Source organism: Daphnia pulex, chromosome 3 (genome assembly GCF_021134715.1).
Source record: "Daphnia pulex isolate KAP4 chromosome 3, ASM2113471v1".
In the NCBI taxonomy this organism is placed as follows: domain Eukaryota; kingdom Metazoa; phylum Arthropoda; class Branchiopoda; order Diplostraca; family Daphniidae; genus Daphnia; species Daphnia pulex.
Genome location: NC_060019.1, coordinates 9,260,644 through 9,284,117, shown reverse-complemented (window position 1 = coordinate 9,284,117; position 23,474 = coordinate 9,260,644). Strand labels below are relative to the sequence as shown.

Here is a 23,474-nt window from a genome sequence, read left to right as displayed (position 1 = left end):
GATCTAAAATCAAGAGAGAAAGAAGAGGGGAGAGATGAATCTCGGTGTAGGCGCTAATGGGGATGGAGAGAGAGTCTCTGTGTGTTGCAGTGTAGTACTACTACCACACTGTACAGTAGTATATATAGAGTATTAACAAGTCCGTCGGGATCGTGTTATATCAGCTTAACCTTTTCTAACTAACTTGGTAAATGACGGGGACATGGGAGGGCGTGGGGTATATCAGCAGCGGAGTAGGGCGGGGGTTGGCAACTCCCCAGAATCTTCGTACACCCTGGTCCGCCCTGGCCAGAATCTCCCTATCTCTCCTCTCATAGAATCTTTCGGAATCTCTAGAATCTCTCTAGAATCCCGAATCTTCGTACACCCAAGTTGTGAGTTGCCAACCCCCGGAGTAGGGTAGACTGAAGAAGAGGTTCATGATGGAAAAAAGGCAAACAATAAAGGGAATGAAAAGCCAAATAACAACATGTTATACGATGAGTTAGGACTAATTAATCGCCAGGGAGCTCGACTCATTCGATTCTTTATGTTGTGTGGGTGTTTACACGGACTCGAGTGTAAAGGAGGGCACGGGACCTTAAAGCGACTAGTTGTGTGTGTTTTTTTTTTCTTTCGTTATTGTTGTTGTTGTGTGTGTGTGTGTGTGTTTTGAGGGGGACGACAAATTAGTCGTCATCGTCGTCGTCGTTTGGGCTATTGATTAAACAAAGAAAAAAAGGAAGGAAGTTAAAAAGGAAAAAAAAATCGGAGAAAAGGTTTGATAATGACGTCACCGATCAAGGGACACGCCGAGTGAGTGGTGAGGGGTTTAGGAGAAACGTGAAAGGAAGGAAGGAAGGAAGGAAAACAAATAAAAAGATGGGCGCTTTTAGAGAATGGCATTCCCATTAGATGTATTGTCGCTGTTCTCACGACCATAGCGTCCGTAGATACACACGCACTGGCAAACATGGAAGAGGACCACTGAGGAGGGGTTTTTTCTTCTTGTTGACCATTCAAAAAAACAGTTTTTTTTTTCTTTTTCGTGGGGGCTGGAGGTTTCTCGGTGGTGGACGGAATTGCAACAATGCTGCCAAGTCAGCCCGTCTCAATGTGGAGAAAAGCATAAAGCTGAGCTCTTTTCTCCAGGCTCTTGGACGAAACAGGAAATTGGGGGCTTCATAATTGTTGCCCTATTCAATGATGGATGATGAGAGAGTCGTCGTCCGGACTCTGCTATCTAAACACACACACATACATACAGCCAACCAGTAGCAGCAGCAGCAGCAGCAGCAGCTCTCCATATTCTTTTCTTTTGGTCCGTGCTGCTGATGCTATGCTGCGTGACCACCAGTTTGTTTTTCCGAAACGGTTGGCTGGCTGGTTGTGTACTGGGCCGTTCCAGCATGATCATCTCTTGTGTATCCCTTTTTTTTTTATTTTTTTTGCTTTTATTCTCTCGCTCATTCATTCTTGGCCAGTGAGATGGTGTTCATTGCTCCCACTCATCGTATGAGAGGCGCGGAAGAAATGTCTGCTCATTCAAGAGATGAGGAATGATGCTGGATTCTCAACCGACTTGACTTGGGGGATTGAATTCAACAAATAAATAAATACTTTGTCCGTCCCTCCGCCCTCTGAGGAAATTCTTTTCTTTATTGGCCAGAAGAGATGTATGTGAAGGCTTCTATTTAGCAAATAACAATTTGTATAGGGCGCCCCGAAAACAAATGCCCAGCTCGTTTGAAAGCTGAAAAAGAAATAAAGAAGCTGGGCGCTTATTCATGTCTGGCCCGTTTGCTTGTCCCCAATGTGTTGCGAATTCGATGGCCGTTTATGGGCAAGAGAGCGCCTTATATTAGACAATCCGACGTCGGCGCAGGACTTACGAGAGTCTCTCTGTCTTTTTCTTTTTTTTTTTTCTTTCTTCCTGACTATACTCTCTCTCGATGGTTGTGCAATAATTCCACCAAAACACCCTACCTCTATCGCACTCCGCCAGAAGAAGAAGGAGAAGAAGAAGAAGCGAAAAGGAATCTAAAAGTTTGTCGCAACAAGTACAATTTTATTTCTTTTTCGGTTCTCTTCTTCAACACATTGTGTGTCCTTGTTTCTTCCATGTGGTTCATTGGAGAAGGAGGGAATCGTTTCTCCTTTTGAATTCCAATCGACGCCATTGATCAACGTCCCCGGACACACAACAGCAAGGTATACAGATGAGAGTGATACTCGAAACGGAGAGAGAAAAAAGAAAAAGGGACACACACAGGAGAGGAGAGGAGAGAGAAAGATATTTTGAAAACAGTTTCTTGCTTTCTGAGACTGTTTGTCTCGATGATCTCTTGGATGCTTGCCAAGAGCTGGAGCCCACAGTTTTCTTTCGTGACGTTTCGATGATGAAGGCCTCCTACATCCTCATTTCCACGTGTTGTAGTCGCCAATGTATCGCATTACTTACAGTCTAAGGAGCTTTGCGTGTTTGATCAGGTGTGACATTTCATCAACGCCCCAGCGAAGCCCTATTATTTATTTTGGCTGGAAAAAGGAGTAAAAAGAAGCGTTGCATAGCTCTTTCCCTCTGCCCAAACAAACAACGTAGGTGGACAATTGGATTGGTCGCTGAGAGAATTCGTTCTAATTAGACATTGTGTAACAGACCCGGGTCCGCCTGACTAGAGCCAAAGGAATTTTTTTTTTTTTTTTTTTCTTTCCTGCTTTGTAGTGCGATTCTTTTCGTCTTCTCGCCTTTTTGGTGTTTATATTTCCCAAGCTGCTTTGACACCGTTAGAGTGTCAATGAACTCGGACAGTGAGACTGATTTCGGTGTCAATCCTTTCGCACTTTTTTTTCCCTAAAAAAAAAAGAAACGAGTTTCACTTCACCGCCCGAATATTTTTCTATCGGCTTAAACGTATTTTAACTGTCTCCTAAATGGATCATATTATTAGAGACTTTGTTTTTTTCTTTTTGAACAAGTATCGAATTTAGATAATTTTTTTTGTTTTTGTTTTACGTCTTTACTAATGGATTCGACTTGGAGTTTGGTAAAGCGTGAGTAATGCCGGACCAGCCGGCCGACCGCCATGAGATGGACAGAAAATTTTCATATTGGATTTGTGTGTTTTTGGAGAAATGAATTTACGGTTGCATAAGGTTTGGTTTTTGATTGATAGATTGATGAGAATATGCATTAGAAATGAATGGTCGCTGCAATGGGACTGGCTGATTTTCCATGTCGATATATGCATATGATTTAGACTTGTATGTTGTAGATATACTTTGCTTTGAATATTACAAGACATTGTTGCATATTATACCGTGGATGATAACGACAATGGTTACAGCCCGGGGAGACCGCGACCGGGACTATAAGGGCACACATGATCGTGCATTAATCAAACGTGGGGGCCCTCTTGATTCGGTGCGGGCTCGTTCTCTGGCTTGCGAGTTGACTGTTTGATCTCCATGAAAACAGCCCTGCCCAGTTTTACACAGAGATACTCTCATCAGATAGTCAAAGAAACATGAAGAGGACATCTCAAAATACGTGAAACAGATAGACAGACGGAGAAATTCATGTTGTTGCCTACGTTTTACCAGTCAATATTTGATTTTGGATTTTCGATCTGCCGTTTTTTCAACAGGGACGCGAGTTCTAAGCAGAGCAGCAGCCCTCCAGCAGCCGATGAGTCACGTGATGCAACGCTTCCAAGCTGGATTGTGACCCCGTAATCTCTTCCAGCATTCGATGCACCGACATTCTCCGCAACTGTTGAGACTACAAAAGGTAGGACTGAATTCCACGACTTATTTTTTGTTGTCATTTTGAGGAGATGTTAAGAGACCGAAAAGTATCGAGTCTTTCCGACTCTTCGATGTGGGTGGTTTATGCAGATAGGAGGAATTGTTAATAGCGCCCGTTCTGCGTTTATTTTTTTCCCATTTAGGGGTTTCTCCTCATGGTAATGATTATTAGATACAAGACGACCAAATAGGAGCTCGAGGATGTGATGGGCTTGGCATTCCTCTAACTATTTCACATGTAATAAGACGCGGGGGGAAATGCGGTAGATATGGGCGAGTGCTATTGGCGCACAAGTGAATTATTTCTTGCTCAATCAGCAAAGCGAGGGGGCCATACAGAATTATGCACACGACTATTTGCGGAGGATTTGAAAAGAAAACAAAGAATTTACAACAAGAGATAAACAAAAACAAGAAATTCTCTGATAATGGAATTTTCTGTTTTTGTCTATTTATGGCAAAAAGGAGAGTTATTGTTTGCGACTAAAAGAGCTAGAGAAAATGGAAATAAAAAGCGGATGGACTTTTTTTCTCTTTTTAGTTGTGTTATGATGATGATTATGATTGTGTGTGTATGCTCGGCCTGAAATCAAAGAACAGGAAGGGGATATATGCGGCCCGGCTTTTCTTTCCCTGTTTTCCACTGTTTTTTCCCTTCGAAATAGGAGAGAGGCAGGAAATCAGTTTTGTAGAAAATGTAGCCATTTGTTTGTGCGTTGTGATCGGAAACCTTGTGTCTTTTGCTATCCGTTGTCGTTGTGTCTGTGTGTGTGGGTAGGTAGGCAGTAGGTCTCTCTCCCTTTTGTCTCTTGGCCATTGTTGAACGCCGTCCAGTTTCATACACGGGACCAAACATTGTGCGTTGCGTACTTCTTTTGATTCATAAACTCACACAGAGTAGGTCGAGCGTCCATATTGTCTATTCAAATTACTCGACTGGTTGCGGACCTGTTTATAAATCCGTGAAAAACTCGACATTTCCTCTGCGTGAACTACTTTTTTTTCCGCCTTTTGTTTGCCGCTGGCGTTAGTAGCGATTTCTGACCCACAAAAAAATAAATTCAATTTCAACTTTTTGATTGGAAATTTTTTGTTTCCACCATTTAATCGAGTCTCTTAATGGATCACGAGGGAATCACGAGAGACTATTGTGGCAATGGGCTTACTGGTCGATGACTGTCGGGTGAACGGAAGGTTGAGAGAGGGAGGGGGGTTGAGGAAAAGGGTGAGGGGGGTCGTATACGATACTAAAGGGTTTGGAAAAGTTGACTATAGCGTGTCGATAGCCTTTGCTATGGAGATGGACATATACTATTATATCTCCAATGATATAATAATATATATGATGGGATAGAAAGTCCAGTTGATGATTTGCCCGGTGCACACACACCACCGGCCGACGCCGGTATTATAAGGTGGACGCCAACGGTCGAACGGCTGGTTTCTGTTGTTGTTTGGTGGCAAACTTTTTGGTTTTTTTCTTTTCTTTTTGGTTTTTTTTTCTGTTTCTTTTTTCCGGCGTTGAACGGGTCCAGCGCATATAGACAGCGGGAGCAGCGCGCGCGAGAGAGAGAGAAGTTTTATGTGCCTCTCTCTCTCTATGCGATCATATATATATACATACATAACTCTCTTTATGTGAACTGTGTGTTAGTGTACAAGGGCAAAAAACATGGACATGCTGCGTCCATTCGACAGTTGAGCGAAGGGCGATTCTTTTCTTTCTTTTTACCTTTTCTTTTCTTTCGTTCTAATCAAACACACAGGGCCAGGTGATGAGGGTTTTCAAAGTTGGCTAGATAGAAGTGGGGGGGGGGAGGGGGGAGTTCGACGTTAGTTCACGGAAAACAGACGGGAAAAAGACACAGCAGACGCAAAGTTTTTCACGAGCTGACCATCACGCCACTGTTGTTGTCTCTCTCTAACATTTTCTATTTTTATTTTTTTTATTTTATTTTTATTTTATTTTTTTCATTTTTGATTGGGAATCAAAGAACTTTATTACTGGAGTGTACGCGCTGCGTCGGCGCTGCGGGTTCCTATATGGGAGGGCGAATAAACTTTTCGACACACAGGCGCACACACACACATTTCAGCTGGCTTATTATTTATTCGTGACTTCGATCAGTTTAAAACGAAATAATGAATTATGTTAATTCGGTTGCCTTGTACAACTGACACACACGTCGTGTGTCTCTTTTTTTTTTCTTCTTCTTCTTTCTTTCAAAAGGAAGAAACTTTCCCAAACAAGTCGAGGAGAAGAAAATGTCAATCAAAATCCCCCCCACAACAGAAAAAGAGAATAAGAGAGGGAAAAAAACATTTTCAAATGAACCCAACAGACCGACCCTGCAGCTGTGTAATTAGAACACGGAAAGGAGGCCTCCTCCTATTCTTATTTTTCTCCCTTTTCTCCTTCTTCTTTTGATAATTAAACTTTACCTGTCCCTCGCTATATAACTGCATCAAATGCGCAAAAGGCAAAAAAGATAGAAAGAACCGTGTCTGTGGATAATAACAAGATCAGAGACTCGGACTGTCGTGTCACTCATTACTCGTATTTTCTTTTATGCGAAGGCAAACAACAACAAAAAAAAATAGAAGCAAAAATTTAATTACGAGTCTGGCTCATCTTTCGGGTGTCGTCATCAAACCGATGATCTCCTCCCCCTCCCAAAGGTAGAAGGAAGAAAAAAAAAAGGTATGCACAGTAGATGTGTGTAATTACAAGTTGGAAAGCGGAGGCGCCCTTTGCTATCTGTATGGGTTTATTCTCGTGACAAGTCGAAAAGGAGGTACGTACAAACAGTGAAGGTTTCTCGTCAGATTCATCTAGAAGCTCGGAACAAGTGGAGGAATATATAGAAAGAAGGAAGAGAGAGAGAGAGAGAAGTAATAATCATGGTATAATTAGAGAGAGCAAAAGCCAATGGCAATCAGACGGTCGGCGTCACTGTCAGAGTTCTCCTTTTCTTTCTTATATACCTGTTTTAGATTATTATATATTTCCTTTTCGCTGTGTGTGTGTGTGTGTGGATTTCTCTCTCATCCACCTCTTCTTCTTCTTCTTCCTCCCCCCAAACTGTTGGGAGAAGGTGACTTTTTTTTTCTTTCGTTCCCCCCGCACTGCCGTCAGTTAAGAAGAAATAAGAGACGAAGATGAATTACGCTCGCGGGCTGATTGTTGCCGAAATGATTTTTAATAAGGCCACCTCCACCCCGTACCACCACGTCCTTATTATTCCGATCCCATCAACATCTTTTCTTTTTCTTTTTACTTCTTCTTTTTCTTGATGTTGTTTTTATATTCCATTGGATTTTTCTTTTATCTTCGTGCCTCACGAAAGACTTCGGGACTGTGTCTTTGACTTATTCGACCATTTATAGTTGAGTATAAATCTAGAAAGAAAAAGAAAAGAAAAAGAAAAAAACATATAGGAGTTGCACACGGATTGTAATGCGAGACACTCCCAAACAAAAATCGGTGGGAGGCGGGGGGGAACTCCTTAAAAATTCGTTTGGCAATGTGTATTATGTGTAACGCACGCTAACTGTTATTTGAACAGGAAGAAATCGGTCGGTTGTCTGATCGTGTCGTTTCGTTCCTCGAAATACAAATACAACAATCACCTGCCCCCTCGACTCGAGTTCTTTGCCTTTAGTTAACAACAACAACAAGCGAAAGAAGAGAGAGGGAAAGAAAGAAGAAATAAAAATGATATGAAATAACTAAAGAGGGAGTCGTCGATTCGAGAAGATTAGGTGGGCGGTTAAAAAGAGAGGGGACAGGTCCCCCTTATTTTTTTCTTTTTTGGTTATTTCTCTCTTTTTTTGATGTAATATAAAAATATATAATGTGCCCGCCTCCATCGATATATGTGTATAGTCAGTCAGTTTGATACGAATAACACACAGAGTATATAGCGTGCAGCACATTGCTCGTTCCGCACCACCAAACTCGGGGCTGGCAGCAGCTCCGCTCGTCTGTCGGTAGATAAATGTTCCATCCATCCATCGTCACTTTTCTTTCTTTTCTTTTTTTTTCAGTTCGGGGATATAAGGGGGGATTGAAATAAAAAAAAACATTAAAAAGTAGAAGAAGAAGAAGAAGCTCACAGTCTTTACCACAAAGTCTCTCTGGCAAAAGATAAGAAGCGCATGCAATTAGACAAGAAGGGGGGGGGACTACACACTGCTAGGTACTGCGGGCAAATTAATGATATCGTCATCGGCGGGTTATTGAACTTACAACGTACCGAATTCATTTTTTGAAACGTTGAGAAGAGGAATGTGTGTTGTTGAACTTTGCGATTACGACGTCCGCCGTGAGTCGATGAAATATAATGAGGCGAGCGGTGGCGGCCGAATGTTTTTTTGACATTTGATTGAAAAATGTTGGTGTGCCATGGCGTCATTTTTGCGGCGTAATGAAATCCGGCAGCCGCTCTCGGTAGCTCCTCGAAAAGACAAAAGGCGATTGGCTAAAGGGGGGAGACACATAATGAGTCGAGCTCAACTGCCACGGGACTCTCTCTGGCTGCTACTAGTTTGATCATCGTCTCTCACGGGAGCGTGTGCGCGCGCGGGCCTCAACAACACACACACACACACACGAAACGATAATGATGATGATGATGAAATACGCCGCTCAGCCCCGCCCTCTTTTTCTTGAGAAGATGAAGAAAGATAAAGAAAAAAAGAACAAACAAAAAACGAAATAATTAATTTTGTTTTGTTTTTTCATTTTTATTTTATCTTTTCCAAAAAAAATTGTTTGAAGAAGCGAAAGGAGGAAAATTAAGAGATCCGTGTGATTGGATGACTGGATTTTTGCTTTTTTTCCGACTTTTTTAAACGATAGTTTTTCCTTCATGTTGTCTCGTGCGGGAGTGCAGTGACCGCACCTCATTCACAGTTCCTTCAATGCGGATGGGTTTGGATGTCTGCTCTTTTGAACGAATGCGCGCACTCTGCAATAATTTCCATTGAAGAAAAAAAAATAATAATAATCGAATGGAATTTCTTTCTTGGGTCTATAAAAGCAACAAGACTCCTGCCAAAAGAAACATTTCTCCCTCGACAGCTGTTACATCTCTGTGTGTTTTCCTTTTTTTTATCTCTTCTTCTTCTTCTTCTTCTTCTTTGCAATGTGTTGGTTTCATCTCGTGTGTTCATCTGTTAAGAAATGAAAAGGAGGAAGGAAGGAAAAAGTTAATTTATAGGTGGGGAGGAGGAGTTGTTTTCCCATTGAAAGAGACGAGCCGACGAGGGAATTTTTCAATTACACGCAGACGCGAACAGAAAAAGAAGAAGAAGAGCGACCGGGATCATCAAACCGGTGACGAAATGTTTTTGATACCAACATTTCCCTATAGTCGTTGCAAGCCAACCGAACGAAACGGGTAACCGCAGGGGGAATAATATCATCGTCAAAGATTAAAAATACCCAACAAAAAAAAAATTGGCGCACGCGTTCACGATATATGAACGCGAGCGGTCCCTCCTCGGGGCGATCTCGAAGAATCCAACGCTCTCACACACACACATGGACACACAAACCCGAAAGTGTGTGTGTGTGTGTGTGTGTGTGTAGAGTATCGTCGAAAAAGAGACGAGAGAGAAGACCGTCCGTCTATCCGTCCGTACGTAATAGGATTAAGTGCGACACACATAAAGACGATGAAGAAGAAGAAGACGAAGGGGCGAAAGAGGAATAACAGAGGGGTGAGGGATTACTCACTGTGTATAACATCTATCCCTTATACTAAGAAAAGCAACAGCAGCAGCAGCAACGGAGATGTGTATATGTGCGCACGGCGCTGGGCTATTTTCTTAAACGAGTCAAAGGAGAATCTCTTTTCTCTACTTTTCTTTCCACCTCACCCAGGAAATGAGTGTCAGGAGAGGGGACGGGAAAACCGTTGGAGCTCCTCCGAATGGGGTGTCCAATCCCCAAAGAAAATGATTACAAAAAAGAATAAGAGAGAGAGAGACGTTATATTGTTTATTTCATGCGTCCTAGTAATATTTGAGGGGGGAAGAAAAAAAGATTATTTGGTGATGTCAACGTGTCTATACAAAAACAGACATCGGGATTGGATGATGTGTTCTCTACCTGGGAACCCCGGTGTGTGTGTTTTTTTTCTCTTACCCCCTGGAAAAAAAAAGCTTTGTCGTTTCCTTTTCTTTTTTTCTCCAGGGGTACGTGTCGCCTTATGGCTGTGTAACGTGTGTGTGTGGTACCGAGATTGTGCAGGGGCGGCACATCTCGCATTGATTTGCCTTGGGTTAGAAACGAATGGCCGACGAGTGATGGACGAAATGGGTTTTTGTTTATTTATTTTGAAAACTGGGGAGATTCTTTTGCTTTGCAAGGTGTGTGTGTGTGTGCGGTAGAAAAAAAGGGGAGAATTGAAAAGGATAAAAAAGAAACCGGTTGCAACACAATCAAATTCCATTGGAACACCTTCGTCCTATTCGGTTTTTTCTTTTTCTTCGTCTTCGTCTTCTACCACTAAACTCTCTGCTGGCCCTCGTCAAGGTTTTCCCAAAACAAAGAATTCACTTTATAGAATCAAGGGAACGATCATTCAAAGACTGGGGAATGCATCTATCTGATTGTCATCTGTTGAATAATTATACAATATCTGCGTAGATTTTATTCGACGACGACTTGCATGTTAACCTTCGTTTTCCTTTTTTCTTTTGCCTCAAACTTTGATTGTCGCAGTTCTTTTTATAATTTTTTATTCTCTTTTTTAAGAAGAAGAAAAGTTATTTCCTCATTGAAGATTTGTCACCAGAGTGTCTCTCTTTTGTGTGTGGGTTCACAAGGGGAGGAAAGGAAATGAATAACCTAAAGAAAACAAAAGAGAAAATTCCGCAGTTGGAACAACGAGAGAGAGACAATCCATCCATCCGGCCGGTGATGTTGTTGTTGAATGTCTAACGTGTGTTATGTCTATTGTGTGTGAATCATATCATCGTGATCCAAAGACAACGAAGGCGGCAGGGGGTTTTGACATTTTTTTTTTTTTTTTGCATACAAGAATAAAAACACGCAACCGAGACGCCAATAGAAAGATGTTGTCGCCGTACCACTCCGTCCGTCTCCTTTTTAAAAACAGTCGCCGCCAAATAACCTTTTCCCGTGGATGAAGCTCTGCTGCCCGTTCCACAAATGAGTGACCCCACTGCATTTAAAAACCAGTCCTCCCTCTTACAGAATTAGGGGGAAACAAACTTTTTTTCAAAAACAAAAATGTGTTTAGGGGGTTTATAATGGATGTGGAAAAAATAAAAATACTTTTAAGTCGAGGGAAATTTTTTGTTTCTTGTGTGTTTGGCGTCCGCCGTCGTCGGCCGCCACGTTCTTTGGGGTCCGGTCCTGGTAACTTTGCGCGCCCATCCGCGGTCGCTGGAACTCTGTGGTTTGTTTGTTTTGTTTGTCCCTCTCAACTTTTCTCCTTCTTCTTCTTCTTCATCTTCATGTTGTTGCTGGATGGATTCCAAAATTGACGATGCGAAAAACATCATCATTGCCGGCGGAGTGGAGCGCGGATGAGTGGGTGAGGAACGTGTGCGAGCAGGCATTAACACAAGGCTTGACCCCTCTCCTTTATTTTTTTTTTCTTTCTTGAATTTGAATTTGTGGACGAAGGCGACAGACACAAAGGGCCACGGGACAATTTGCCCTCGAGGCTTGTTGTTGTTGTTGTGTAAAAAAAAAAAGAAGAAGAAAATTAAAGGAGAGAGAACCACATTTCCCTTCATTTCCCCCCAATGGCTTTTAACGTGATTCGAAAGGAAAAGGCCAGAGAAAACGAAAAAAAGAAGAAGATTCCTTCATTTGTTGTACCGCTATTTGATTTTGATATTGGAGACAAGAACTAAAAGGACGTGATCCGTGTATCGTCGTGAGGCTATCGGGAATTGAAAGACAAAGGAAGAAAAAGCCGACCGGTCTCTTGTAATTCTTTTTCCTATTTTTTTTTCTTAAAAGAGTTTACATTTGATTTACTTGCCCGTTCACGGTTTTTGTCTTATTGTGTTCCGTGTCTCTCCTTTTCTTACCTTTCTTGTCCGATTTGAGGTGGACACCATCAGTCTAATTCAATCTGTGACTCGATCGCTTGTTGTTGTTTTTTTTTCTTCCGACCGATCCTGTTTTTCCCTTTCCCCCCATCTGCTGCTGCTGTTGTTGTTGTTGTTGTTGTACTAATTTCGACGTTTGTTGGCCGAGAAACACGTCGCTTAGATTTCGGTCCGGACTTTTATCGATTTTCTTTCGTCTTGTTTTTCCTTTTCGTCGCCAGTGAGTGGCAGTTTTAACCCTTCTCAATCTCCGTTTACCTTTTTCTAACCGACACTAAAGAGAAACACGTCGAGGAAGGAAAAAGAAAACCCGAATTTCGAATAAACTATCGTGATTTGTTTTCAAAATATTTTGAGCAGGTGCTCAATCGTTTGCACGCAAAACCGAACGAGATTTTTTTTTCTTCATTTTTTTCGGGTTTTCACTTTAGTTTGTTGCTTTTCTTCTCTTAAAGTTGTAAAACTGGGAAGCAGGGAAAAGTGATGAGCTTGATACACCTTGGCCAAAGATAAAAGGTTTTTTTTTTTCGTCTGTTGTTTTCATTCCCCCCCCCCCCCCGTCTTCCCTTTTGGCTTTTGCGACACTGTCATTAAGGTTTGAATTGCGCATTTTAAAGATCCCAGAGAGGTTTCCAGGAAGGTTGAAACTTAAAAAGAACCCGAAGCGCAGAACCCGAAGCGCCCAGGACTTTGGGAGTAGTAGAGTCTCATATATACACCGGTGACATGCCCCGGGAAAACCTTTTTACCTTTTGGCGATTAATTGCTCTTCGCCGCCGTTGCCGCCAGAGAGAGAGAGAGACTTTTTTTTTCTTTTCTTTTTTGGTGGGGCGGCACGTTGACACGACACACACACACACACGGACATGGGAGAGAAATATAAAATAAGGCTCGGAGGAATAATAGAGGATGACGAAATGGAATAGAAAAAAAAGGAGAGAAACAATCGACTGATTTTTATTTTTGTTTTTTTTTGTTTTGTTTTTTCGCTGTGAAGAACAAACAAATTGGAGGGACGCGAAGAAAAGGCGAAAATTTTCAAACTTGTCGCGTTGCTTCTTTTCGTTGTCATTTGTTTTTTAAGACCTAAGGGGATTTTCGGAGCTCCACGGATGGACGGGCAAACGGCGCAAAAAGAAGAAGAAGAAAAACATTTGCATCCACCAAATTTTTTCCCATTTCTTCTTCTTTTTTTTTTGTTATCCATCCTGACCATTTACGGACCGGGGGACTCATCTCCAGCGCGCGACATAAAATTCACGACGACGATCGAAATGATTTGAATTTTTTTCTTCTTCGTCTCTTCGGGGTAGGAGAAAAGAGAAAAAGGGAGAAATCAATTTGATATTCATTTCTGTAATATATTATCAACCATTTTCTTTTTCTTGTCATTTTCCCCCTTTTTTCTCTCTCTCTCTCGTTGTTGGCTGGGAAAAAACGGATAGTCTCGTAAAGTTTTTTCCTTTTCTTTTTGGGCTGGACACACGACGAAAGAACGTGGGGAAGAAGAAAAAAAAGAGCGTCCCGCGTTGACAAAACGCCGGAAATGGATTCATAGACACATTCATACACAAATGTGTCTTTTCTTCAGTGCGGATGCGCGTGTGGCGAAAGACGGTTATAAAAAATTTTCTTTCTGGACGTGTTTTTCTTTGGCTAAAAAGAAAAAAAAGAGGAGACGACTCGGTAAACTAAAGAGAATGAAGAATTAATGCTATTTTTCTCATCTTGGGCCGGGCTGGCAGTTGGTAGTTATACCAGTGGTTGGTTGTAATAGTGGCAGTAGTAGTACTAGTAGTGTCGTCTCGTAATTCATTTTCTCTGTGACCTCAGGAGAAGAAGAAGAAGATGAGAAAGGAAGGAAGGAAGAAAAGAGAATGAGGGAACACACACACACATTTGGGTATTTCTTCTTCTTCTTTTTATTCTTGGTCCAGGAGGTTGTATAGTAGCGGACTTTTACGACCGAGCCGCGCGCGGGAGGCTGACCTGTTAATGGCCGCCCAGTTACCGCCCCAGCTGTCAGTCCCTTTTAGCCTTTTTTCTTGGCTTTTTTGATCCCTCCTTCATTCTTTCATTCTCTGGCTTTTTCTCTCTCTCTTCTCTTTTGACTTCTTCTCCTTCTTCCATCCACTATCTGCCCGCCCACGAGCGTCTCGCTGTGCGTACTCGGTTGCGGAAGGACCTTGCGGATAGTCGCTGGAAGACGGTGGGAAATGGGAACCAAAATCTAATCCGCACCAAAGCCGCCACACCTGAAACGACAAGGAATTTCGAATTTCGATTTTTTAAAATTTTTTTTTTTGCTTGCGCTAACGTATCGATACATTACTGATGTGTATCGGACCCGACACATTGGAATGCCGGCTCTCTTTTCTCAATTTCCCGCTGATTTGAAACTCAAACAAATTCCAAACTCAAATAAACAAATAGTAAAAAGAAAAAGAAGAGGAAAGAGATTCATTTGATCGGTTCGTGAACCTGCTGTTAAGAGACGTAACCCGGCGTTGACTGTGGGGGGATCTCGTGATTTATTCCAATGCGATCGGTGTGTGTGTTGCGTCTACACACCACCACCCCTCATTCCTTTGGATCCCAAGAATTTTTTCATTCCGTTTTTTCCGTTGTTTTATTATTTTTACTTCTTTCTGTAAATTATTTAACTAGACGTTGGGTGGGGGGGAATAATATCCACCAAGTCTATTTGTTATTTATTCGGCTGTTGAATGTGTGTAAGTTGTTGTTGTTGGGATGCCTCTAGGCGAGCTCGCGCCGACCTGCGCGCTTGCCTCGGCCATAAATTCACGCCAGCCCAGCAGTTAGCCTATATATACACACACACATTTTCGTGTTGCTGCCTCTCTTCTCTCTCGTGACGCGTAAAATCTGCACAAAGTATTAAAAACCACATTCAATAGTTGAAAAAGGAAAAAAATATGGAATTGTTTCACGGCGACAAAAGGGAAACAAATCTCCTACGTTACTTTTCTGCTTACATAACATGTCTCAACTATTTGGAGATCTTCATCGTCTTGGTTCTCTCCCCCAGCTCTTATTCTTTTTGGCTGTTTCCATCTGTTATTTATCTCTTTAATGCGTCGCCTAGTGTCGCAGGAGGCGAACGTCGTCCACAATTCACGACGCCGTTTTCTTCTTTTCTTTTTCTGCCCATCGGAATGGAATCCGACGCAAATGGGGGGTTCCATTTTGTCGGAATTGCCCACACTCTCTTCTCCTGGCTCCTCCTTCCTTCCCGTTTCTCGGCTCCGTGTTGTAGCTGCGGCCTGTTGTTACATTGCACTGCACCTCGGCGGAGTTGCATAAGGCTACGCGTGTGTTATCCAACGGTTACCGAGAGAGAGAGAGACTGTCTCTCCTCCTGTCTGCCTCATCCATCAAACAAGAAAGAGCGATCGATAACGCGGACACGGGGATAGAAAGAAAGAAAGAAAAAAGGAAGAGACACACACACGGAACGTAGGGCCTGGGTTCTTCGGAGCGATTCAACTCTATCGGCGGGAGGATCAGCGACACAGACACAGACACACAGGGACTCTGAGAGAGTCAGCAAAGAGAGACCCCCCATTGACGATGACCGAAACCAAAGAGCAACACAACACATTCCCAACTTTGGTTTCTTTTTCTCTTCTTCTTCTTCTTCTTATTTTTTTGGGGAGAAGATTTTTTCTCTTTTTCTTTTCTTTATATGCCAGCAGCCCCGGCATCAGGGCTCAGCATCAGCTCCTCGATTAGGCAATGAATCGAATCACCGTCGTGTATGTGCTGGGCATCATCCATTAAACAAGCTAAGAAAGAAGAAAGATCAACGCTGTAGGGCCGGGCTGGAATTAAGCCGGGGCTCTCTCGCTGGTGGTAGGTTCCACCAACAAGAAAATAAATGGCTCTGTTGTATATATATCAAATGAAATTTCACTTTGAAAAAAACGAAAAACAAAAACAAAAAAAAACTTTTATAGGGGAAAAAGAAAAGGAGAATCTAAATTTTCTGATTATTATTATTACACAACACATTTGTTTTTCTTTCGTTCCAGCAACAGACAGTCAGGGCCCTAGATACCGTCCGGCTCAGCATGTCCCCAACATGTTTACAGTTGGAGCAACTGGGGAAACGAACCGATCTCTCTTTCCTATCCAACATCAGTCTTTTTTTTTCTTAACTATTTGTAGAATATATGTATCTATATGTTCCAGCGGGAATTTTGGATTTTTTTCCCCTTTTTTTATTGTTATGATTATGCGATGCTTTCGATTTTTCTTTTATTTCGTCTAAGGGGGGTTTTATATAGGGACGAGGAGTTTAAGGAGAACGAGGAGCTGTCATGTGTGTGGACGGGGGGTGGTTTATTCTCGGGACGGGGCCGCACATGCCAGACCATCTCGCCTCCTTATAGATCATCGCCGTGCTCAAACGGATGGATGGGACGGACAGTTTGGGTTAGGTTCTTCTTCTTCTTCTTTTTTTATTCCAGGGGGTTTCTCGGCGTTGAAGCCTATTTAACACACGCAGAGGTTGGCATCCCAACGATTTCAAGAGAAAAAAACAAAACTTACCGCCCCAATGCTAATGTTGGCCCTGGCTTGGTTTTCGTTCATTCGTTCGTTCATTCTTTCTCTTTCTTTTAACTGTTTGATTCCTCTTTTATTCATTTCTTCTTCATCACCATTTTTTTATTTTATTTTTTCGCTTTGGATTTTTCCAAGTTCTTTATTTTGTGTGTGTGTGTGTGTTCGGTTTCCCTTGTTCTTCGAGATCGCATACCTGAATTTTTGTTTGTGTTCAAATCAAATGAACATAAAAAGAAAATGAGAAGAAGAAGGAGAAGAAGAAGGAGAAGAAAAGGTAGAGAATAGAAAAGAAATCAATCTGAATTCTTGGTGGCTTTTCAAATTCGGGAACACCTGTGTACGAAGGGGGAGGGAGGGAGGTGAAAGGGCGGCCCAGGTGTGAGAAAAAAAAACGAGGTCAATAGGGGTCACACGTCTTGAAATGGGAGAAGAAAGTCAGGTGACAATGGGGGTGTAAGGTGCTATAGGGTACGGACCGGTTGGGCTTGTCCACTGCTGTCGCATCCGTTTGATTTCGCATACAAATGAGTCCGGCCGATCGAATCGCCCATCGAGTTAAGTGTAAATTCGATCGCGAAAGTTCCCAAAAGAATTTGATCATTTTTCATCTTTCACCTGTAATTATTCACGGTGGACGACAACACGCATGCTGAGTGCTATCTTTTTTTCTTCTTCTCCCCTGAGCTGTTAGTCGTCGTTCGTCTGGAAGGATAGACGATAAAAGTGGGCGGTACGCCGACAGGTGGCGCGCGAATCGAGCCTGCGCATTGAAAAAAAAAACACACAAAACAAAACAAAAAACAACTGAAAATGAGAATTTAGCTCCTAGTAGTAGTGAAAAGTTTTCGAGCATGAAAATTCCCCCCCTCGATCCGGCGCGTAGTATACACATCGAAGCCTGGGCATCCATGGCGCACCGCACACACACACACACAGAGTTGTACGTATGAAAGACCGTGGCTTTTAAAAGAGGCGGAGCTTAAGCTCCTCCTTGTTTCCTCCTCTTTGCTTCCCTTTGACTACGCACACGGTGCACATAGGAGCCACTCTAATGCGCCCACCGTGCGTCCGTATAGACGTAGTACGTGTGTGTGTTTCCCCCCCCCCCCCTTATCCCACCTCCCCCCTGCGCCTTTGCCTCCACCCCACCGAGACTGTTTCTCCCTCCTCCTTTTTTTCCACCTCCGAGTTCTTTTTCGCTTTTGGTGCAAGTGGTCAGCCGGCCGACAAGCCGTCAGTCGGCCCGTGACCCTCGCCGTGTCGTGTCGCGCCCGCGCGCTCAACCCGCGTTATTTTTTCGTCGTGTGAGAGTGTGTGAGTGTATTGCTGCGAGGCCCCCGCTCCTCCTCCTACTACTCCGTGTGTGTGTGTGTTATTTTGTCTTGTGCGGGCTTTTCGCTCTCGACCCCCATGCGAAAAGATCAAGCCAAAATTATTTCGCGCTTGCCCTAGAAAACACCGAAACAGCACACGGAATCGATTGATTTTCCCCCGTCTTGTCACCACGACGGCATTTGACAGTTTCTCCATTCCAAAATTGCCAAAAAACAACAACAACTTTTGATCCTTTTCATCTTATTTTTATTTTTTTGGTTCCGTTCAATTTGGTTTTTATCGTCGACGAGAAAATCAGTGATGTTTTAAGTGATTTGTGTTGTTCCGTGCTTTTCCTTTCTCCCGCAAAAATTTCGTGAAGATAAAAAAAAAAAGTTTGGGGTCTTTTTGATTTCAATTAACAACGAATGGCATCGTCGACGAGGTGACACGAACAGAGACCACCTTCATAATTGAAATTAGGGAAGAAAAGAAAATTACTGAGAAATTGTTTTTTTTTTTTGTTGTTGGCGGACGGTTGATCGGAATTATGGCGATGCCGACATTGAACCAACATCAACCGGCGGATCGGTCCGACAGCTGATCGGATTTGTTTTTGGTTGCTTAAAAAAATTCAAAACGACATTTGTGTGTTTTTTTGGCTTCGACCAATTTTTTTGTGGATTAAAACACTGAAAGAATCTCTTTTGAGTGTTACAAGTGAGCGCCGGACGAGTGTGCCAAGTGATTCTGTGTGTGTGTCTGTGTGTCTGGTTCAGGGTGTGTGTGGTAGGAGAGTCTTGTGCTCGGAAGAGTGTCAATGCGCTTCCGCACGAGTCCGGCCACGCCACACCGTCTTGGCCTCTGCCAAAGGTCAGTTGATTTCAAACACATATTTTTTTCTTTCTTCTTCCTTCGTTAGTCACAATTTATTTCTTTTTTGGAAAAAGAAACATTCGTAATTGTGTGATTTCTTTTAGAAAAAATTATTTTTTTTTCGTTCCGTTTTGGTCAACTGATTTCTGGTTAGCGTTGTGTGCAACCACAACCGTATAGGATTTTTCCTCGAAATGAAACTTTTTTTTTTTTTTTTTTATAAATTTTATTTACCATTTCTTTTTTTAAATATCGACAACAAACGTTCTGGTTGACTGTTCAATGTCGGCTGGACCCCTTTTTTTCTATTTCTTGCTGGATGTGTCTTGTGTTCCCCCCCTGCTGGCCCTCTTTCCGGGTAGTCTGCACACTATTGACTCTCTGACTGGAAACAAAAAAACTTGCAAAGTTGAAGTCTCTAAACGTCAGAATGAGTAGAAAACAACAAGAGAGAAAAGAGAAATGTCGAAATCAAAAACAACTTGCCGCCACTATATACCACCACCAATCCACTTGAACCGGTTCTGTCAGATTCGGGTTTCTTCCATTTAGGAAGAATTATTTCCATCTTTTTTCTTTTCTTTTAATTTCTTTTATTTGGTATTAATTATTATTATTTCTTATTTCACTTTTTCTTTTGGGTCTTTCCGTTTGGCTGATAGATTTCTTGAAAGAATTTCGATCAAACCTCATCGGTAATAACGGTCAGAAACACGGGAGGAATGTGTCTATGGAGAGTCTATTGCGCCAACACACATCTAGGCCTAAATCGTTTGTTATGTTGGGCTCGGTCCTTCGTGATATCGATTCCATTCCTTCACGTCGACTCGGCAGTCATGGCCGCGTTAAAGTTTGCGTTTGAAACGAGCTCGATCGCTCCTCGCCGAGAGATCAATACCGTATATAGAAGTGCACATACACACACGTAGAGAGAGAGAGAGAGTATGCACGAAAGAAGAAAGAAACGAGCCAACACAAATATATAAATAATCAGAATAAAAGACCTGCAAATGAATTTTCTGCTTTTGAACTCGGTCCTTTCCTTCCCTCCCGATAGAAGAAGAAGAAAAATAAAAGAGAAAATGTCCGAAACGATCCGTCAAAGTCACCCGACTCTTTTTTTACGGTCGACATTTTTCGAATTATTCCGCATTACATTATTATTGATTTGATTGACGTTTCTCCTAGTTGGACTTGTCTTTTTCTGGTTCGATTAGAGAGGACGAGTATCGGTGGGTGATTTGGGTCTAAACTTGTGTACACACGAGTCGAGTTTAGCTGCTCTCTGGATTAAAAAACACGGGAGATTACGCGCACGGCACTTCCCATTTACGCACACAGACGTCTAAAACACACCCACCGATGTTCGACAAAAAAAGAAAAAGAAAATAGATTTCATTTCGGTTGTTTATCGGCGACTCGGCCTCGATCATCGAACTTGGGTATACACATACACCAATGCAATTCGAGGGAGTAGGCGCTGGCTGCAAGTAGCGGGGTAGCAGCGGACCGACTCCCTTTCCCCCTCCTCTCCCGGTGTCATCGAGTCGAATACTCTTAATCTCCCCAAAGTCGTGTGTAACGAAGCCCCCCGTGTGTGTGGAATATTGATAATGAATCCAAAATATCTAATTGAACCAACATCGTTATCTCGATTTTAATGCGTCGAGTTATATGTAGAAAGACTTATTTTTGTTTTCCGTTCGTTCCGATTGACCGCTTCACCTGTCTGTCACCTGCCGATGGTGTCATGGTTAAGTCCCGAATGAGGGTTCTCGTGTGTGTCTGTGTTGGGGGGGATAACATTCGATTCCACACCCGATATTGCATTCGAGTTTCAGGTTAGGGTCGGCATTTATTATTCACTGGGACGTTCAGGTGGTCGTCCAATTATTCCCTTTTCCCAAAAGTTTTTTCTTTTCTTTTTTCTTTTCTTTTTTCCCGACTGCCCTCGTTTGTCGAGTTCAAATTATCTTAACTATTGTCTTGCGACCTGTTTGGCTCATTTGAATAATAGCGTAGGATCATCCGCAGGTGAATCTGCGCATGGCAAACGAAAATTTGTTTGAGGTGGACGAACGAGGTTCATCACTTTGTGTTCCGTGTATTAGAAAAAAAGGGAGGGAAGGAGATTGAGGAGAATTTTGATGGCCGTTCTCCCGTTTCTTTCTGAAATAAAATGTATAAAAAAAAAGAAAAGAATCTAGTAGTCAGTCAGTCAGTCAGTCATATAAAAGGGAAAAAAGATACGTGCAGGGACGGAGAGTTGAGCCACTCCGAGTTGATTGGATCGGGCTAATTAATCAAAAGCTCCTTATATGTGTGTAATCCTCTTTGGAGGTCGCCGGCGTCGACGATGCTGGTACTGGTAGGTCCAGCTTGCCATCCATCCATCCATCCGTCCATGTAGCTATGTGTGTGTTTTTGATTCCCCTCTTATCCGAAAAGAAAAAGAAAAAAAGAAACGGTGGCGCTGTCTGTGAAATCCCAACCGCCATTATGTTGATTTCACGTTGTGGCCCCCATAACACAGGTACAAAACAGCAGAGAGAAAGAGAGAGAGGATAGATGGGAAGAGACATATTCTTCTCCTTCTTCTTCTTCTTGGCGGTGGAATTCCACAATCCAATGGATTTCTCATAGCCAACGTGCCGGTCATCGGTCATATCGTGTCTCTTTCCGTCTTTGCTGCTATACATGCAACGGCGAGCTATTTTGTGTTTTGTTTCTTTCATTCCCCCTCCTCCCCTCTCCATTCTTTTTTATTTTTTCCCCTGTCTCGAAATCAAAACGGAGAAGGGAAATAACACGGAGAAGAAAGGTTTTCAAGAGATGCTTATCGAAGTTATATACCAGTAACCAAAAGAAGAATAATAAGAAGAAGAAGCTCAAGCTCAAGAAAGAGGAGACGCGCGGAATAGTAGAGGAACGTGACATTCTTCCAAATGAATGATCCCGTGGACTTCTTTTTTGATTCTTTTGTCAGAGCAGCAGCCAGGGGGTTAGACAGTCTGACTAGAAGAAATACCCCGAGACGGTTTTTATGTTTGTCCGAAGAGAAAAATGAAATGAAATAAAATCACAAATACCTGTTGTGTGCCACTACGGAAACTTGGGATTGGCGAATTCTTGGGTCTGCTCTCATTCATCCCTCGGAGAGAAATTTTTGGCACAAAAACATTCCACACTCTTGTGCTGCCCAGGCAAACATCTGTAGAGATTTACGTCGTATACGGACAGTGGGAAAAGACAAGACTAGAAAATTTGATCCGCCATAGCAATCTCGAAACAATCTCGACCAAAAACAGTTATAAATAAAACAAATCTTTGTCCTTAATTTTGTATTTGAATAATTTTTGGTCGAAATTTAGGCCTTCCATCTTCCTTTTCTTTTCCTTTTGCTACTTGGACCGAAAGGGAAACAAAAAAAGAAAGAAATGTTAACGCAAAAGAGAAGCCGCTGGTTTCGTAGTTTCCAGTTGTTGTCGTCGTCGACGACGTGAGATTCATTCACAATGTTTTGATTTCTTCTCTTCTTTTTTTCTCCCTTTGACTGTGGGACGATCTCTTTTGGCTTCTGGCTGCCAACCTACGCAACCGAAATGTCTTTTATCTCTGCGGGAGAGCCCAATGTCATTAAGAAACGGAATAAGTTCCCCCTTTTTCGTCACAACTTCTCATTTGTCCTTTTTTTTAAAATTTTGGGCAAGAGAGAAAGAAAGAAAGAAAGAAAAAAATCCCTCAGAAAAAATTATAAAAGGGAATGATTAATAATCTTTTTTTTTTCGACGGCTCAATATGGCGACATCGTGAGTCTCTCCCGCGGTTAACAGGGAAAATGTGTGCGAGGCGATAATGGGGCGTGGAGTTTAGGGGCAGGATGAACCGGGGTGGCCCCGGCTGTGTGCCAATCGTTGATGTACATACAATAGCAACGCTTCCTCGCATCATCCACACGCGAGAGGAAGAAAAAAAGAAAAGAGAAAAGAAGCAGAGAGCAGCAAAGTCTTTTGGGGGTGATGTGGCGAGGAACATTTCGGAGTCTGCGCAGGACTTCCGGAATATCTCACGAACGGGTGGGGGGAGAGAGAAAGGGCTCCTCCTCCAATGTCATGCTCTGCTTCCCCCCTTTTTTTTTCTTCCTGTGTGTGTGTGTGTTCAGCTTCTCTCCCGTTTTCTGTGTGTGCGTGTCTGCTTTAGTCTCGGCGCGTTGCTTCGTGCTGTCTTGTCTTAAGGAGGGAGGCGAAATATAAGGAGGGAGGTGCGCGCGGCATCAGCTGCCCAGACTCCCGCATCTGCATGTCACACCCATTCGTCGTTTTTCCCTATACCGCCCACCGACGCTGATGATAACGACGACGCCGAGCGACGACTCTGGTGCGCAACCCCCCACCACCACCATCACCACCCCTTTGGCCACCCCACCGTTGGGGGCTCCTCGGCTTGGGTTTGGTCGGGGCTGCTTTTGTCCCGTGGAGGGACTCGTAGGAGCGCCAGTCCCTAACCCGACTAGGGTGTGCGTCTACTCCTCGCTCGCGCCCTGGCGAGTGTTGCGTCGGCCCAGTGTTTTGTTTCTCCCCCCTTTTTTTTAAAACTATTTCTCTCTCCCGTAAAAATTTTGCAATTGAACCAATTGCCACCAGCGGCAGCAGCCCAACACCTGTCCGGGATAATGATGTAAATCGCCCTTCCATTTTAATTTGGTTTCCCCCTCTTTATTTCTTCTTGTGGTGACGTTAAGTTAAAAAGAAAAAAGAAAAACCTGTGTTAGGGAATCCCTCGTGTGTGAAATCGCCTTGTTTCTTTTTCTTTTCTTT

At 42.8% G+C, this 23,474-nt stretch overlaps 1 protein-coding gene across 7 annotated transcripts in view; it reads left to right on the top strand.

Annotated features, from left to right (window-relative positions):
• LOC124191217 (zinc finger homeobox protein 4-like) overlaps positions 1-23,474 on the top strand; it is an 88,477-nt gene that overhangs the window by 29,652 nt on the left and 35,351 nt on the right. For 3 of the 7 annotated variants that reach the window (XM_046584272.1, XM_046584271.1, XM_046584273.1), the window contains one exon: positions 3,627-3,769. The gene's annotated coding sequence lies outside the window, so the exon portion shown is untranslated. Of the gene's footprint in view, positions 1-3,626; positions 3,770-17,688; positions 18,655-22,794; positions 23,335-23,474 lie in introns of those variants that run through there. The other 4 variants (XM_046584277.1, XM_046584278.1, XM_046584270.1 and 1 more) reach the window with 2 other exon arrangements.